The sequence below is a fragment of the Diachasmimorpha longicaudata genome, chromosome 14, assembly GCF_034640455.1.
Source record: "Diachasmimorpha longicaudata isolate KC_UGA_2023 chromosome 14, iyDiaLong2, whole genome shotgun sequence".
NCBI classification, from domain to species: Eukaryota; Metazoa; Arthropoda; class Insecta; order Hymenoptera; family Braconidae; genus Diachasmimorpha; species Diachasmimorpha longicaudata.
In genome coordinates, this window is record NC_087238.1 from 3,740,145 (window position 1) to 3,756,860 (window position 16,716).

The 16,716-nt window shown below is 35.7% G+C and overlaps 1 protein-coding gene across 3 annotated transcripts in view; it reads right to left on the minus strand.

The window, feature by feature from the left end:
• LOC135169308 (polypeptide N-acetylgalactosaminyltransferase 2) overlaps nucleotides 1-16,716 on the minus strand; it is a 129,906-nt gene that overhangs the window by 64,412 nt on the left and 48,778 nt on the right. The window contains exons 3-4 of one of the 3 annotated variants that reach the window (XR_010300195.1): nucleotides 12,798-12,876; nucleotides 12,716-12,730 (exon numbers count right to left, since the gene is read on the minus strand). The exons of 1 other annotated variant lie outside the window; for it this stretch is intronic. The gene's annotated coding sequence lies outside the window, so the exon portion shown is untranslated. Of the gene's footprint in view, nucleotides 1-12,715; nucleotides 12,731-12,797; nucleotides 12,877-16,716 lie in introns of those variants that run through there. One more of the 3 variants, XM_064134195.1, reaches the window with a different exon arrangement.

Genomic DNA, 16,716 nt, shown 5'->3' on the forward strand with positions numbered 1-16,716 from the left:
TCCCTCAAAAAAACTAAAGAATAACGATGTTATTATGGAATAAAGACATTCAAAACAATATCAGGGGCGTACGACGTACTGAGGAGTTGGGATCCCTCTGGTCATCAGGGCCCCCGCAAATACAATACCGCCATCTTGCGGTCATTTTTAAAACATTGAGTACACATACTAAAGACAAACATTTTTGAACTCTTTAATTTATTTACAGTATATAATAGCCCATGAAAAATTAATTTTTTTTGTCAATATTGTCATGAAAAATGGAAGATACCAGAACCAATTAAAAATGCACTTTAAATAATGATAAAATATACTTTAACTAAGTGTATTAATTTACTTATATATTTAATTAAATATTTTTTCCGCTGTCGTCAACAATCGCAAAATTTCTGGAAAACTTTTGGAAAATCGAGTTAAGCTTTCTAAGAAAATTCATAAATTAACGGCCTCCAATATTATTAGTGACAAGTTTACGAGCGATAAGTCATACTACCGAGTATACACACTCACAACTTGATTAATTAGCAATACCCAAGGGTACCGAGACGGTAAGGGATGCCGAATGTTTGCCTCGACAGTCTAAGTAATAACATAATTCGCAGCTGCGTAAGCATGGCTTAGCATGATTTAGATGCGCGGTTTCCCACACCCCCTACCACCCCCTTCCACCCCCTACCGATGTACTTTGTCTCGTTTCGTGCACGATGCAGCGTTGCATCGCGAATTCGCCGCATCCGTGGGACAACCCCCGCGCTTCATTTTCCACGAACCTAAATGTGAATTTATAGGCCAAATTTAGGGGCGTTGAGACGGCTCACATTAACCGCCATTTTTTTTTCGGCGAAAATTAGAAAAAGTTGGGTGTTGGACTGGTGGGTAATTAGTTCTGACGTTTCGGATGGAAAATTATGAAAATTAAATTTTTTACGGGGGTGGATTCATTTAAATGAGAGGGAAATTCCTAATTTATTGGGAGGGGGGGTTTTCGAGGCGGATTAAGCGGTTTTTCTGGTGAATTTGGGGGTAGATTTCTGGGGTATCCGGTGACTCAGTCGGTAAGAACCCCCGGCGCGATGCTGGGAGACCCGACTTCGATTCCCGCTGCCATTAAACATAAATTATTTTTCTCTAATTCTAATTCTCTTCTAATTTCTTGATTCCGAGGGAATCGAAGGCAGCGTTTCTATTGAATTTAAGAATGAATGTCTGTGGTACCGGGCCGCTCGGTCGGTAAGAGCCCCCGGCGCAGTACTGGGAGACCCGGGTTCGATTCCCGCTGGGTTGAAACGTAATTTTTTTTCTCTCTAATTCTAATTCTCTTCAAATTATTTGATGCTTCAAGAAGATTACGCAGTATTTCTGATGAATTTGAGAGTGACTTTTTGTGGTATCCGGTCACTCAGTCGGTAAGAACCCTCGGCGCAGTACTGGGAGACCCGGGTTCGATTCCCGCTACATTAAAACGTAATTTTTTTCTCTCCAATTCAGATTCTCTTTAAATTTTTTTTCAGTTTTCTTTGTTCGGTTTCGTTCGACTCCAATTATAAACAAATTCATCAAATGACTCTTCTATTGCTTTACAACACAACCCACTATTTCAGAGGTGAAAAATTTTTTTTATCATCAAGAATCTCGCTCCGCTCCTCCTCACTTACAAAAACATTTTCTTACCCCGAGTATTTGCCGACATAACGCCGCCCCATGCGCCACATTCCCTCTCCAGCCTTCGTCCTCGACGTGTTTTGTATATTTACGGAAGTTGCAGAGGCGTTAGTGCAGTTTTCTCCAGCGATTCATGAATTCATTGTCACGTCACACATTTTTTTTCTTCTCCCTTTCCCCCGCGTATTTCACTACCCCCGAATGGATACCAATGTCACTGCGTATTTTACTCGGTGAAAGGAGTTTTTTCCATATTTTTCATTCGTAAATCTTTCGCCCCAATATTTGCACGAAGGGAAAAAATATATTTGACTTGCTTTGAGCGCTTTCGGTGATGGTAGAAATTTTTTAATGAAAAAAACATCCCTTTTGAATTGTTATTTGCAAGTTTTTTGTGCTGAATGATGAGAAGAGGAGAACAAACATGAAAAAGGACATTAAACTCGTTTTAGTTTGGCCAAAGGTCCTCGGGCGATAGCTTTTGGACAGAATTTGCATGTTTTATATTTCCATTTTTTTCACAATAAATTACCTGGAAAATTGAAAAAATAATTTGTTTATTTCAGTTGTGAGACTTTCGCAGGCATTTTTGACGATATTCCACACCCTCTCCATCAAAATTCGCGTTTTTATTCGGTTTTCCGATAAATTTATAACGGGAAGATTCGCTATTCGAGATCAGAGCGATCAAAATTCATAAAAAATCGGGAAAAAACCGAATAAACAAATTAAAAACTCCACCAAAAATTTCCATAATTTACATATTTCTTGCTATTTGCAAATTAGCAAGTTTCTTAATTATCATCCCCTCATCACATTTCCCAGAGTCGATTTGTCTGTGTTTCAACCGTCGAATCTTTTCCCAGAAAATTCGGAAAAAATTTTCGTCGGCCCTCTCCCCTTTTAAATTCATTTTTTAATTTTTTTTTAAGGTAACACCGCAAAACTTTTGTTACTAAATCACAACTCCATTGAACAATGAACCGCAGTAACGTCACTCAAACGAGAAAAGCCCCTTTCATTCCATTGTTTACAGAATCAACAGTTCGCCAAACAGAGAGACTCGAAAATTACGAAACTCGGGGGAAGTCCAAGTTTTTTATTGCGTCAGTTGAACCTCCAGTATCAGTTAATTAATTATATAAAAAGAAGAGGATCTGAGCAAACAGGCTGCCGACATAATTACAGTGGCGGAGGGATATTAAAAAACTCGGGTGGATTTTTCCCCGAGTTTTTCTTTCCTCTTAAATATTTTTCTTTCTTGGAGATCCTTTGTCACTCTTACAGTGGATAATTCGGGAGATAGATTCAATGTTTTATTCACCGGATAAAAGAGCAGCTGCGACGTAGTAGCCGGGGTATGTAATGCCTGATAATGAGATATTTAATGTGAGAATATTAGGGCAAACATTTTTTTTATTCTATTAATTGCAGTTAAATATATTTAAAGTTATGACACAAGTTTGTGAACCGATAGAACAAATTTGTTATTACTAATTGAATTAATTAATTTAATTGATTTTGGGGAAGCGATTTTGGTGGGAGAGATACTAAATATTTAAATAATTTCGTATGAGATCTTTAATATATTATGTTTAATATCTAATTTTTTAAATATTTCAATATCAGTTGTGACCTATAAATCAACGAATGAATCGATTTTTTGGTATAGAAATACCAAATTTTTGAATAATATCAGACGAGATTTTTAATATATAATTTTTTAGGTATTTCAATATTTAATATTTAATGATCGACTAGATAATTATAATTTTCGAATATTTTTACTTGATATTTAAGGAAGTATTTAAGTATTTTAAGTATTATTAATATTATTTTTGAAAGTATCAGCAAAAAAAACGAACTCTCAATTTTCTGTTGAATACGAGAACACAATTGACCATTTCAAATGTAACAATTCGAAAATTATTCATTAAATTTAATACGCGATTGTCATTATCAGCACTCGTGGATTATTGAATTATTCTGTTGGAAATACATAAACAAACTGTATTATTTTACAAAATAAACTAAAATTGAAGACGAAAAATTTACAATTATCATTCAATTTATCTCGATTTCATGACCTACCCTGGAGCGAGCGAAATTGGAACACAAACAGAAATTTTTAAAAATGCGAGATCCGCTGAACGTTTTAGTGACCAAAAGTGAAAGGTCTCCATTCAGAATTTTATGAAAAATGGCGAAAAATTTTGCCTCAATAGCTCCACAATTTTTTACAACTGATCCTTCACGATTTTTTTATGGTACAATGATTTTCGTTTCCACAATATTTTTCTTCTCCACAATTTGCCCTTCAAGCTTTAAAGATCACAAAATAAATAATAAAAGTTCTTTGATGAAAATATATCCTCAACTTTTGATGTGAGAGTCCACATTGAACCCCCGGAGATTCATTAGAGACCGTCAAAGGCACCGGAATTATAGAATTTACTCTTTTATCCCGTCTCTCCGTTAAATTATCCGCAGGAGAATGGCCAAGGTACATTGATTGCATCAACCTCTCTCCATTTACCTCGTTTCCGGAAACTCTTTCATCTCTCAGCGACGAAAAATCCGGATTTCGTCTATTTATTTCCCCCAACTCATCTTCCAGCGTCCGCACCCAAGGGGGTGAGAATTTTTTTCGGCGCCCAGGGATGAACAGTCACAAGATCAATCCGTTGGGAGGGAGGGGTACGACTTCAGCGCACCCCGAAGGTAGAATTTAATCGATTGAGAGTAATTTCAAGCTCGTTCAAACAACTTGTTCTGTAGTTTTTACGTTGGGGTAATGGACTCATAAACATCATCCACAGAAATAATTATTCAGTACAAATTATGTTATGGTTTACAACATAAGGAGAAATCCGACAGGTTAAATAAATAAATAAATTTGTGGATTTATCAGAAAGAAATGTACCCGTAAATATTCGATTTTCAATGGCATCCAATAATTCGAAGATAATTATAATCAGAGAGAAACATCGAAGGAAAATTGATTGGAACAAGAGTCCAATATTGATTATTCATAAGTTAAATAAAACGCGAATGTTTATCTTCACAAAGTACACCAATGTTACATAAGTAAAGAATTTCAAGCACTTTGAAGTTGAAAACGACCGGAAGATAGCTCTACTCGATTGGGCCCCCAATGTCGTGAGGAATTTTAACCTCTCGCTACGGCCCTGACGATGTTTTGAATGCCTCTAGTCCACAACATCGCTACTCGTTTGTTCTATCGGTGGATAAGGTAATCGGATGCATTGATAGAGTAGTTATTGATACACCAAAGGTAAAATAAGTTGAATCAGTAATGAGTGAGATAAACTAAAAGACAATAAATATAATAAACTCCATTCCTCAAAATCCTTCACTGCAAACCATTTAATAATATTTTATTCATATAATTGATGACGGGAACGACTTATCATGTTTAATTGACGACATGTCTTGTTTAATTGATCGACTTTATTTTAATCAAACTGTTAAAGCTGTTTAACAATCTTTCCGAAGCTGAGCAGCTACTTCAGCCTTTCGTTTCGCAAAATTTCTCAATCGTCGTGGAAAAAAATCCGAAATGCCTTATCGCCGCCGTTTCAAAGAAAATTTTTTCCTCCAATGTCTGATTGACCTTTCACCGCGCCTAATCGACTGTAAAAATCAAGCAGGTCTTCAACCCTTGACCGTTTCAAGCAAATACACTGACAGAAAATGTGAAACGATTTACTCGAGTGAAAATTCAGGTCAGAGGCCCTGAGTTTTTTTTATTTAAAATGTTCAAATATACATTGTTTATTTACACTGTGACCCAGGTTATTCCAAGTGTTTAATTATAACAAATTTCGATACTATATATATTATTCTCCTGTCTTTATAATAAAATTGTGTCAAGTTCTGACAACTTTTCAGTTTGTTTACTTTAACAAACAAGAAATCAAGTTTTTATTCGGTATTTTGATTTGTATTTCTGTCAAAAGTATTAACCTCTCATTGTTTAGGCTGAGTCACCCCCCTCCCCGACTTGACATCAGAAATTGATCAGGTTTTGATGCAGTTAATTTATTAAAAAATAATGGCAGTAGCACTGAGATGATCCTGATCAGGACCTCATGGACTGCGTCATTGTGGCTCTATCTACATTACCACGAAAATTATCATAATTAAAATCACAACAAATGACCTAAAACTCTAGACTAATCCAACTCATTTAAAAACAAAGGAACAGGAGAGCTCTCGTTCCACCCCCACCCCCGCCCCCGTCGTCCGACCATCGTAAAAATTCACCTGCAGTTGGTTATTCCTCCTTCAGTCGTAAAAATGTGTGTAAAAGACTTTTTATGGGCATCAAGGCCATATTTTATTGATAGCATTTTATATCATCGATTACAGCCAGCATTACAACGTATGAACGTGGAAAAAGGAATTATCGATAAGGTTTTCATCGAAATAAATCGTTAACTAATTGATAAAAGTCGACATAATTAAATCACTCGAATTATTCAATCAACAAATTTCTGTTTATCAACATAAACTTCCTCCTCCCATTTTTTTTTATTTGTTTAATGTGTTTTCTCTCTTTTCTCACTCTTTCTCCCTTTCGAACCCCTGATTTTTTTTTTTATTCCAGGTAAAATAAAACACTGCATAACAGCACTAGAGCAACGACAGCATTTCACCTCAAACTAAAAAGAATTTTCGCATTGTGGGCTATATTTCCTATTCCCAAGCGATGCGCTCCATTTCTCAATGCTCTGAGGCAGATGTAAGAGGAAGGAGAAGTGGAAATCATGGAATACAGTTTCCAGAGCCATTTGGGTTTCAAAGTGAATGTGCATCGGTGAAACGGCGTCTTATGGATTCCGAAAGAGACTCGAAAGCTTCACTGGCTTTTCTTAAATCATATTTTTCAAGTTTCGATTTTTTATTATGAATTCTTCCGCTGGAAAATTTGATTTAATCCACTGGGAGTCTAATGGGTTGATGGAGGGTAGGGACAACTTGGGGGTCCGTTGATGAAATTGTGGAGAAGAGATCTGGCGACAGAGATAGAGAGAGAGAGAGCGATTTTGTTGAACCAAATGGGGCTTCTTAATTATTACTGCGAGTCGTTAGTCGTTGAGGAATTAGGGTGACAGTTGAGAAGACTCAGTTGATTCAGAGGAGGAGGAGAACGGACCTGACGATGGATCAAAAAGTGATTAAATAATTGGATGAGGTTCTGATTAATTTAAAATCAGAGGAAAAGGAAAATTTGTCTGACTTTTTGAAGAGAATTCAGGAAACTGGAAGAAACTTATTGAATTTTAAAGGTAATATTTGATTGTGGATCCAAAAAGGCGGAGTGGATACTTAAGTAAAATTTGTTCAACTTCTTGAAGATCCAATTGAAGAGGCAAAAAAAATTATTGAATTTTAAAATCAATATTTTTTATGAGTAGGAGTGTCGTCGGAATTTGATCGAATTAAAGTGATCTGAAGTTGATGAAATCATTTGATCCAGTTGCGATGATGCTTGATAGGATCGAATCTATTCAGAATGTTCATCTCCACTTCTGAGTGAACGACAGGTCCATCAATCAATCCCACGTCAGATTTCAATAAAATTAGAGTCAGACGATGACATCAGTAAACCAACAAAGGGATTTGCTACGTACCTTTCACAGCTTTTATCCCCTACCTGCATTACTGCCATCAAATATTATTAATACCCATAATTATAAAGAACGTTCTTTGTACCTCAAACATTTTCATATAACAATTTTATCGTAATAAGTCAACTCCTTATTTCTAAATTCATTTTTCATGAATATCAATTTTAACAGAAAAAATGAAAAATTAAATAAATTGAATAGAAGCTGTGCTACAATGTCATGCTACTCGTTGCCTTGACAATTCCAAAATAAATCTTTTGAAAAATGTAGTCAGGCGAGTATGATCAGATTTAGATCATACTACTTTCAGAATATCTGACTTCTGAGTTAAGACAGGGGAACAGAACCAAATTTGGATCAGAGTAATTTTATGACAGATGATCTCCACTCCATCAGCTTTTGATCAGGATCTCCTCAGTCCTGCTGTCATTATTTTTTAACAAATTAACTGCATCAAAACCTTATCAATTTCCCATAAAGACCGACCTAATCAGTTAAAACCTGACCCCATCGGCTAAATTTCAAATTCCAATTCCAACTTTTTGATCCAAATTTCCCCTCAACCACTTCATACGATAAATCACAGTAAATATTACCCTCCCCCGAAAACTTGAACCTCATTTGCCCAATAGTGGGCCATTTCCCGTCGTCTAGCCGTTTGTCCTGGCATTTATCCGGCGAGGACAATGGACGTGACAACAGGGACAAACCCACTCCCTCTTCACAATCCCTGAATTCTGAATTTCCCACATCCACTCGAAAAGGCCCTCATTCCATCCTCATCCCGCCCCGGCCACAACAAAAATTTGTTTGTTTCCCGTCTCATTCCTCATTTCATTTTCACTCCCACCCTGATAAATATTTTTTTCCTTTTTCCTCCTCGCGGAAAATTTATTACAGAAAATTCAAAGGCCAGAGCTGGGGACAGTTTGGCGCTGGCCGTTAATCTCAACGACGTCGACGAGTCGGAGACGAGAAGAGGCTCTACTAGGGGGTGGTTCACTCCTCCCACCTCCCTCTCACCCCTATGAAACCCTCTGGAAAATTGAATTACGACGCCCAGGAGCGTAATTCGTTATGCAAGCTCGTGTACTGGTCCACCTAGCGCATACACGAGTCGTTACCCCGCGCGATATAATAGAATAATAAAATTCTCACCCTCCTCGCTGGGGAGGAATTGTCGAGAAAAACTCCGAAGGGTTTTTTATTATGAATTCCGGGGATTTTAGAATTATTTTTTTCAGGGGATAATATTTTTTCAGTTGATCAATTTTTGGGGGAAAGGGGAACAGTGTTAATTCCAAGTGAATTATTTTTCCAACCGAGTGAATTAATCGCAAAATGTTTTGTCCTTCGAACTCTTTTGAGGCTTAATTTCCTGACGATAAATTAATAAATTTGTTAATCATATTTTTAAAAAGTGGTTTAATATTTTGAGGAAGTTTCAAGGGGTAGATGTCAGACCGGTTGGGAATAATTCTTTCACTTCCATTAGTGGAATCGATAATAATTAAAGTGGTGGGATGAAATGTGGTTGTGTTTATTGTTGAACTGTAATTTAAATGCCTTAGTAATTATAAAGGGTTATCTAATGATAAATAAGTTTGATAAAGAATAATGGTAGGACTGAGGAGATCTAGATCAGGATCTGATGGACTGGAGATGATTTCAGTCTGAGATGAGGGAACATGAAATCATTCAGATCCAAATTTATTTGTAGTATTTATTTATATTTGTATTTTTATTTGTATTTATTTGTATTTGTGTTTATTTGGTAGTATGATCTAAATCTGATCATATTCGTCTGACTACACTTTTCAAAAGATTTATTTTGGAATTATCAAGGGAACGAGTAATATGACTTTGCAGCACAGCTTCTATTCAATTTAATTAATTTTTCATTCTTTCTGTTCGAATTGATATTCATGAAAAATGAATTTAGAAATAAGGAGTTGACTTATTACGATAAAATTGTTGTATGAAAATGTTTGAAGAACAAAAAATGTTCTTTATAAATATGTACATTAATAACATTTAATGAATTCTGGTTTTGCTTTACTGATGTGCTCGTCTGATTCTAATTTTATTGGAATCTGTCGTGGGATCGATTGATGGATCAGTCGTTCACATCAAAAGGTGGAGATGTACATTCTGAATAGACTCGGTCCTCCCAAGGATCATCCCAACAGGATCAAATGATTTCATCAACTTCAGATCAATTCAATCCGACCAATTTCTAATGAAAAAAACCTTTACCCAATTAATCAGAACCTCATCCAATTATTCGATCACCTTGATCACCATGATCCTTTGATCTGAACCCCACCTGAATCTCTACTCCATTAATATCAATCAATTAACAGAATAATTTATTCTCATTGACAATGGAAAATTTTTTTTATTTTTCTTCATCATTTGGAATAAATTTTCAATGTCGTAATTAAAACTAATGAGCTCCTCTATTTGTAGCGATCAAAAAACCAAATTTTTCGAAATTTCAAAAGAATAGAACTTCACTCTCCTCAACATAATTTTATCAAAAAAGGATAAAGACCGATTAAAAGCTTTAGCCCATTAATGTGCACCACTACCACAGGACCTCAATATTCTCTCCCCATTTCTATCTATCCTGAACCTCATTCGGAGAGAGCATCCCCCGCTAGTCGTTGGAGCTGGAAGGACCATATCGTAAACCTAGAAAAACCATTCTCCGAATATCCCGGGATTTCCAGTTAACGGAGACCCGGTGAAACAGTAGTGATACACCTCGGGAGGATTAGAATCAACTCATACCTTCACTCAGTCTCACAGTGTACCTTAGATCCCCCTGAGCAGGGAGAAAAACTTATTATATTTTTCAGAGAATGATCTTATATCATTATTAGTACCATGATTAACGTCAGCATTATTATATTCATGTATAGACCGGACAAAATACTTGAATCAAGTACATAAATACTTAAACACAAAAATACTTGAATCAAATACATAAATACTTGAATCAAGCACAAAAATACTTGAATCAAGTGCAAAAATACTTGAATCAAGCACAAAAATACTTAAATCAAGCACAAAAATACTTGAATCAAGCACAAAATACTTGAATCAAGCACAAAATAATGTGGATTCCCCGAGTTCACTCACGACAAATAATATAAAAAACTGTTATTGTATTTTTCTGAAACTATTAACTCATATTTCAATTTTTTTCAAGTCAAAAGCACCGAACATGGGATAATAGAACGAAGTAATAAAACAACGAGAGAACTGAATGAAAAGAGACTATAAATAGAGATGAGTAATGGAGCTTGCCGAGTCCATAAACAAAATTATCCAATAGTTCAGTGATCAAAGGATTCGGAGAGCGCAACGCGACCGACAATGGCATCCTCGTGAACACAGTTTCAATGTGTTTCAAATCCTCGAATGTCCATAATTTAGGATCCACGAAAATGGAGAAATTCACACGCGCCAAGTTGGAAAACTATTGTACTGAGTTTTTAGGCCTCGTTGATAATTGTTACGATAATTTCAAAGGGATGTTGTTTCAAAGGGTTGCGATATTATATCAAAGGCCTATGTGGCCAACTCAATTCATCTGCTTGCGTAGTTGAATTTCCTACTCATCATATGGCGATTACATTGACCAATGAAAACAAAGTTCTACGCATGAAGTTAACCGATAGCCTATTTGACCAATTTAATTTACATTGTGCTTTCATAAATAGGATGACCTCGATGACGCCCTTCACGAGCTCTATTTAAATTTCCCGCCTCAAATATGACCATAATATGGCGATTACGGTGACCAATGGGGGCACAGTCTTACGTATGAAATTACCCGATTGCCTATTTGACCAATTTAATTTACATGGTGCTTTCGTAAATAGGATGACCTCGATGACGCCCTTCACGAGCTCTATTTAAATTTCCCGCCTCAAATATGACCACGATATGACGATTACAGTGACCAATGAGGACAGAGTCTTACGTGTGAAGTTAGCTGAATGCCTATTTGACCAACTTAAGTTCCATTGTGCTTTCGTGAATAGGATGACCTCGATGACGCCCTTCACGAGCTCTATTTAAATTTCCCGCCTCAAATATGACCACGATATGACGATTACATTGACCAATGAGGACACAGTCTTATGTATGAAGTTAACCAATACCCTATTTGACCAACTTAATGCACATTATATTTAATTTATGCTGTTCTTTCTCAATCGAACGAGACTGATGACGCCCTTCGCGCGTCGTATTTGAATTTCCCGCCTCGAGTATGATCAACATATAGCTATAGCACAGACCAATAAAAAGCCTTAGGCTTGAAGTTAGCCGATGGCTTATGTGGCTAACTTAATTTATGTACTTCTCCTTTAATAAATAGGATTGTCCTTAATTCACGGGCTTGCGGTTTCTGAATTGGATATTTTTCGCCGAATAATGGAGCGCCAATTTTGGCTCTCCTCAATGTACAAACAGAAATCAATGACACTCCACTGCTTCATCGTTATTTTCAACAGCTACATGCCCAATACACTCGAAGAGCCTTATTCATTCACGTGTTGTGTACATGAGAATGATACGCACTGATGTTGGGCGATGCCAGGTACAGAGGAACGTTAACGAAATTTCTGATGCAAATTCCAAATGGGCTCGTATCTCGTTTGAAATGTTTCCCATACCATTGGTAAATGGATAAATATACATATGTGTACAGGGTAGTTCACGAAATATGCAAAAGTTTAGACAGTGGATGGGACAACGGTATTTACGTCAATATAACGTAACATTGTTCGAGCAGAATTCTCAGATCGATCGTGCTGACACCGCTTTCCCGGGGCAAAATGGTACATCGGCTTTTCATTTGATTTTTATCGCGATAAACGAGCCCCGACTATTTTTCTTTTCACGTCATAAAAAATGATTAATTAAAGAATTTTAATTAACCTGAATTTTCCGTTTATTGAATTTAAATGGAATTTAATTTTTTTATCGCACACAAGTTTTTTATAGAATAATATTTTTTATTGCATATGTAGTATCGTATACCGTGTACTGTTTTTATGTTTTTGTTAAATTCTTCATTTTTTATCGATATATTGTTATTTTTTTATGACGCTAAGACGCGAGTAATTCTCGTCACTGAGAATATTTTCCTAAATTCCACTGTTTCCATCCCTTTCAGGCACTTGGCTCAGCAAAAAATGTTCATTTATTTTGCAATTTGCTATGTTGAAATGGCTGGGACTCCTGTTTTTATTTTTCATAAAAATGTGACGTTACGTAAATTGAAAAATAAACTGCAAAGGAGCACATGATCCTGCAATAATATAGAGTATAAACTCCTTTCACTCGAGCACATGTGCGTTTACCCGAGATTTCCCTCTCATCTTCAGCGGGAAAGTTCGCTACGAAAAAGGGAGAGGGCAATTAAACATCCTGAGAGCATTCCTCGTGAATTTCAACACAACTCACCAGCAAATCCTCTCACAAAAAACAGCCACCGCTCACCGATTAAAATCGTCTAGATCTTCTCCAAACGCGTCGTACATACCTGAAACACAAAAACATGTCTGGCATTAATTATTTAGCGGAATTTTATTATTATTTAGAGTATTGAAATGTGTATAATTTTTGTGAATGGATTTTTGGACGTGGTCTTAGTATATTCGATTTTCAGTGATAATATGGATGAGAAATTGATTTTCTTTGATTTAATTGATGAAAGATTGATCTTCCCACGATTTTAATGACGATTATGAAACACGTTCGATAATAGATAAACGTTTATCTTTAATATCTACGGAACATTTCATAAATAATTGAATAATATCGAAATTGAAACCGACCTGAGGGGTTCTAACCCCTCACTACGGCCCTGATGTTGTTTTGAATGCCTCCAGTCCGCAACGACATCGCTACTCTTTTCTTTTATCGGTGGATAAGTTAATTAGATAAATTGATACAGTAGTTATTGATAAACCAAAGGTAAATTAAGTTCAATCAACAATGAGTGACATAAACCAAAAGACAATGAATATAATAAACTATTAAAATAATGGCACACGAAGTCACTCCTTAAAATCCTTCACGGGAAACCCTTTTAGTAATATTTTATTCATATAATTGACGACAGGAACTACTTATCATAAAAAAATCGCTGTGATAATTAATTTTTAATGACAGTATGTCTTGTTTCATTGATAGATGTTATCCTAATAAAAGAAAATTGTTTTTTAGACATTAGAAACGAGTATAATAATATACTGGATTACTTTAATTATATATTTTACGTATAATACATATGCATATATAATATATATAAGTGAAATGTAACATATGCAGTTTGTTATTATTAATAAATGTTAATATTCATGAAATGACATACATAGCGTGCACATATATATTTTTGCATTATTATATTACGAAAGATTAAATTACTATTATGTAATATAATAATAACGTGATAAAAAAAAATATATTCAATAAAAAATGAAAAATATAAAATTTTCACGTCATTTTTCCGGAAGAAACTGAATTTTCGGAAAAATTAATGACTAATTATTCCTTTAAACTAAAAAATGGTTAAATGTCCAACAAATCTTTAGTATATTTCATTCTCTCGTCACTTGCGTTTCAAAACATAATGCTCACGGTCTTCTGCCAATTGTTATTGCATTTTTTTTTATATGTGAACAAGACAAAGGGACAATTTGCGTAATAATGTCGTGGTTACACTGACATTATAAAAAAGGTCAATTCATCGGGGATCGAATCTTCTATGAAACGATCATTTCCACCCACGTGCCTCTGCTATTTCGAAATTGGCAGTTGTGGCGTCTGTGAAAGGCAAATTCCAATTTCAGTGGTGACGATGCGCACCTTTCTCAACAGTCATCATCTGGATGAAGGTCGGTTCTGCTCCATTAACGATCTGACATTTTCAGGTATTTCATCGATTCATAACTGAATAATTCATTATTTAGGAGCGTCTTCACCGCGTTGGAGTCTTAAATTAAATCGATTGCTCATAGACGGAGAGAAAAATCTGTGAATTTGTGGTCTTATTCCCATTAAAATTACAATTCTGCCTGACAATATCGACGCAAACCACGAACCTCAGAAAAATTACTGTATCGCAAAGTAAAATTTCTTTATCGACTTAAGAAAACTTCTATATCGACCTCTTTAAAATTCAGAGTCTAATGGCCGACGAGAAAATGGACGATGAATGGCTGATGCAACAGGTCCCGTGACTGACTCCAACATCGGCCATAATCGGGTATATTCGGCGCTCATCGTTAACCAATCACCCTTTAGTTATCAAAAAATTTCTATGCAACACAATAAAAAATGAATGAAGGCACCATAAAATAAACTAATTCAGATAGAATTTCCATCATTTTTTTATTTAAACTCAAATAAAAAAGAACTAACCTTCAAATTTCATAGTGCTGTTTCGTAAACTGTATAAAGTCACATATCATTAATTACAAAATGTATTAAAAAGTTCTGGAATTAATAACAATTTTTATCTCTGAATAAAACATTCCAGTACTCTAGTATTTTGCACTTACTGATTGCATGTTGAATTTTCCCTCCGTCTATAACCTATAATTTAGACTCTTCCCCCCCCCCCCCCTCAGGCCTCCGGGCCGTCAAACATCCCTCGCCACAACATAAGTGAAAAATCCCGAATCAATCAGACTCAAGCGATTCTAATCGATCGCAGTCACGCGACGACCTGACGCAATAATCTGTTAAAATGTTACAAGACGTGCGCTCCGCGCGTCCCATTTAAATTTCCCGCCTCGACCCCATCGACCAATTAGGAAAAAGCCCAACCCACGAAATTACCCGACGGCTTACGCGCCTAACCTAATTTATGTGATTGTGCTTTCGTAAATAGGAAGCTTTATTGTGGCTTTTGCGACTGCATCCAACCGCACATGGAAATATCGGAAAAATCAATAACAATAATAAGTATAAATGAAACACTCCCCAAATATTTATCAGTCAACATCTCGGCGTAAACCGAATGAATTGTCGTCGCCCTCGCGTGACCCCACCGAGCCCCATCTACTCCCCAGATCGGGGGCGTGTGTGAAAAACTCCATTGTACATAAAATTCATTTTATTTACCATTTTCTTCCTCGGATATTCCATTGCTATGTACCAGGGGAATCAATGAATATCGAATGAAATGTGCACATCGTGCAAACATTCTTGTGTACTCGATAACTGAAAACAATCTGGGGTATGTTTGAGCTGGATTTTATGATAAAAATTGCGAACAACGTCGAATAATTTCGTTAGAACGGGACAAACGGGAACTTTTAAAATTCAATTTGTCGAATTATTTGTCCCGGAAAATTCGACAGCGATGAAAATCCGTAGAATGAAACTCCCAAAATGAAAAAAAGAAATTCAATTTTATTCGGAATTTTTTCCATCGACTTCTGGACATTCCAGAGCTTTTTTTCATTAAAAAAATCAAAATTTCCATTATTTTTGTTTAGGATTTAAAAATATGTAAATTACTGGAACCTCATAATTTAATATCTTTTTTTATAAAATTTCAAAACCTTTAAAAATATTTAATTTATCGATTTGTTTATAATCCTTCCTTTACTTGATTGCTGGCATTAAAAAAATACCAATAAATACTAACAATTCTTTAATTCCATAATAAATAATCATGAACTTCGATGCAAAATCAGTTGATTCAGTTGTAAAAATGGTAAACAAAATAATCAATCACTAATTAAGGAAAACCCTGAAAAATTTCTCAATAATTATAGATTTGTTAATCGTGAAGATTAATTATTTTCTCCGCAAGTCATTAATTCTTGCAATTACCAAAAAAAAAGACGAGAAAGTCGAGAAGGTTGATTCATCAATTCCCCTGTCTAGAACCATCAATCAAATTCCGGTAGCTCATTAACTCGCATAAATAAATGAATTATTGGCCCATCAACTGTACATTCGAAACTGTTGAATATTAACGAGCATTTCGATAAACGTTAATTCACTTAATATCATCATTCCACTATATACAATGTTACACGTGATTAATCACATGTATCGCTTTAATCAAACGCCTCTCTCTCTCTCTCTCTCTGGGTTTGTTGGGTGACTGGAAGGTGTGTATCGCGTGTTCAGTGAAATCGAATTGCGCCCGTTCATGCGCGTTCTGTAGTCTCATCGTTTCTACGGGTTTTGCTGGCTAAATCTAGTAATTTCCGGAGGGATTTTAACTGTGCGAGGGCACTCGGCTGTGATAGGACATGAGTAGAGAAATTATATTGCGTGCAAATGATTTTTTTCCGGATAAAATCAGTTACAATTTTCGGGAAAACGATTTTCAATATAAAATGCTGCAGGTGGAGGGGAA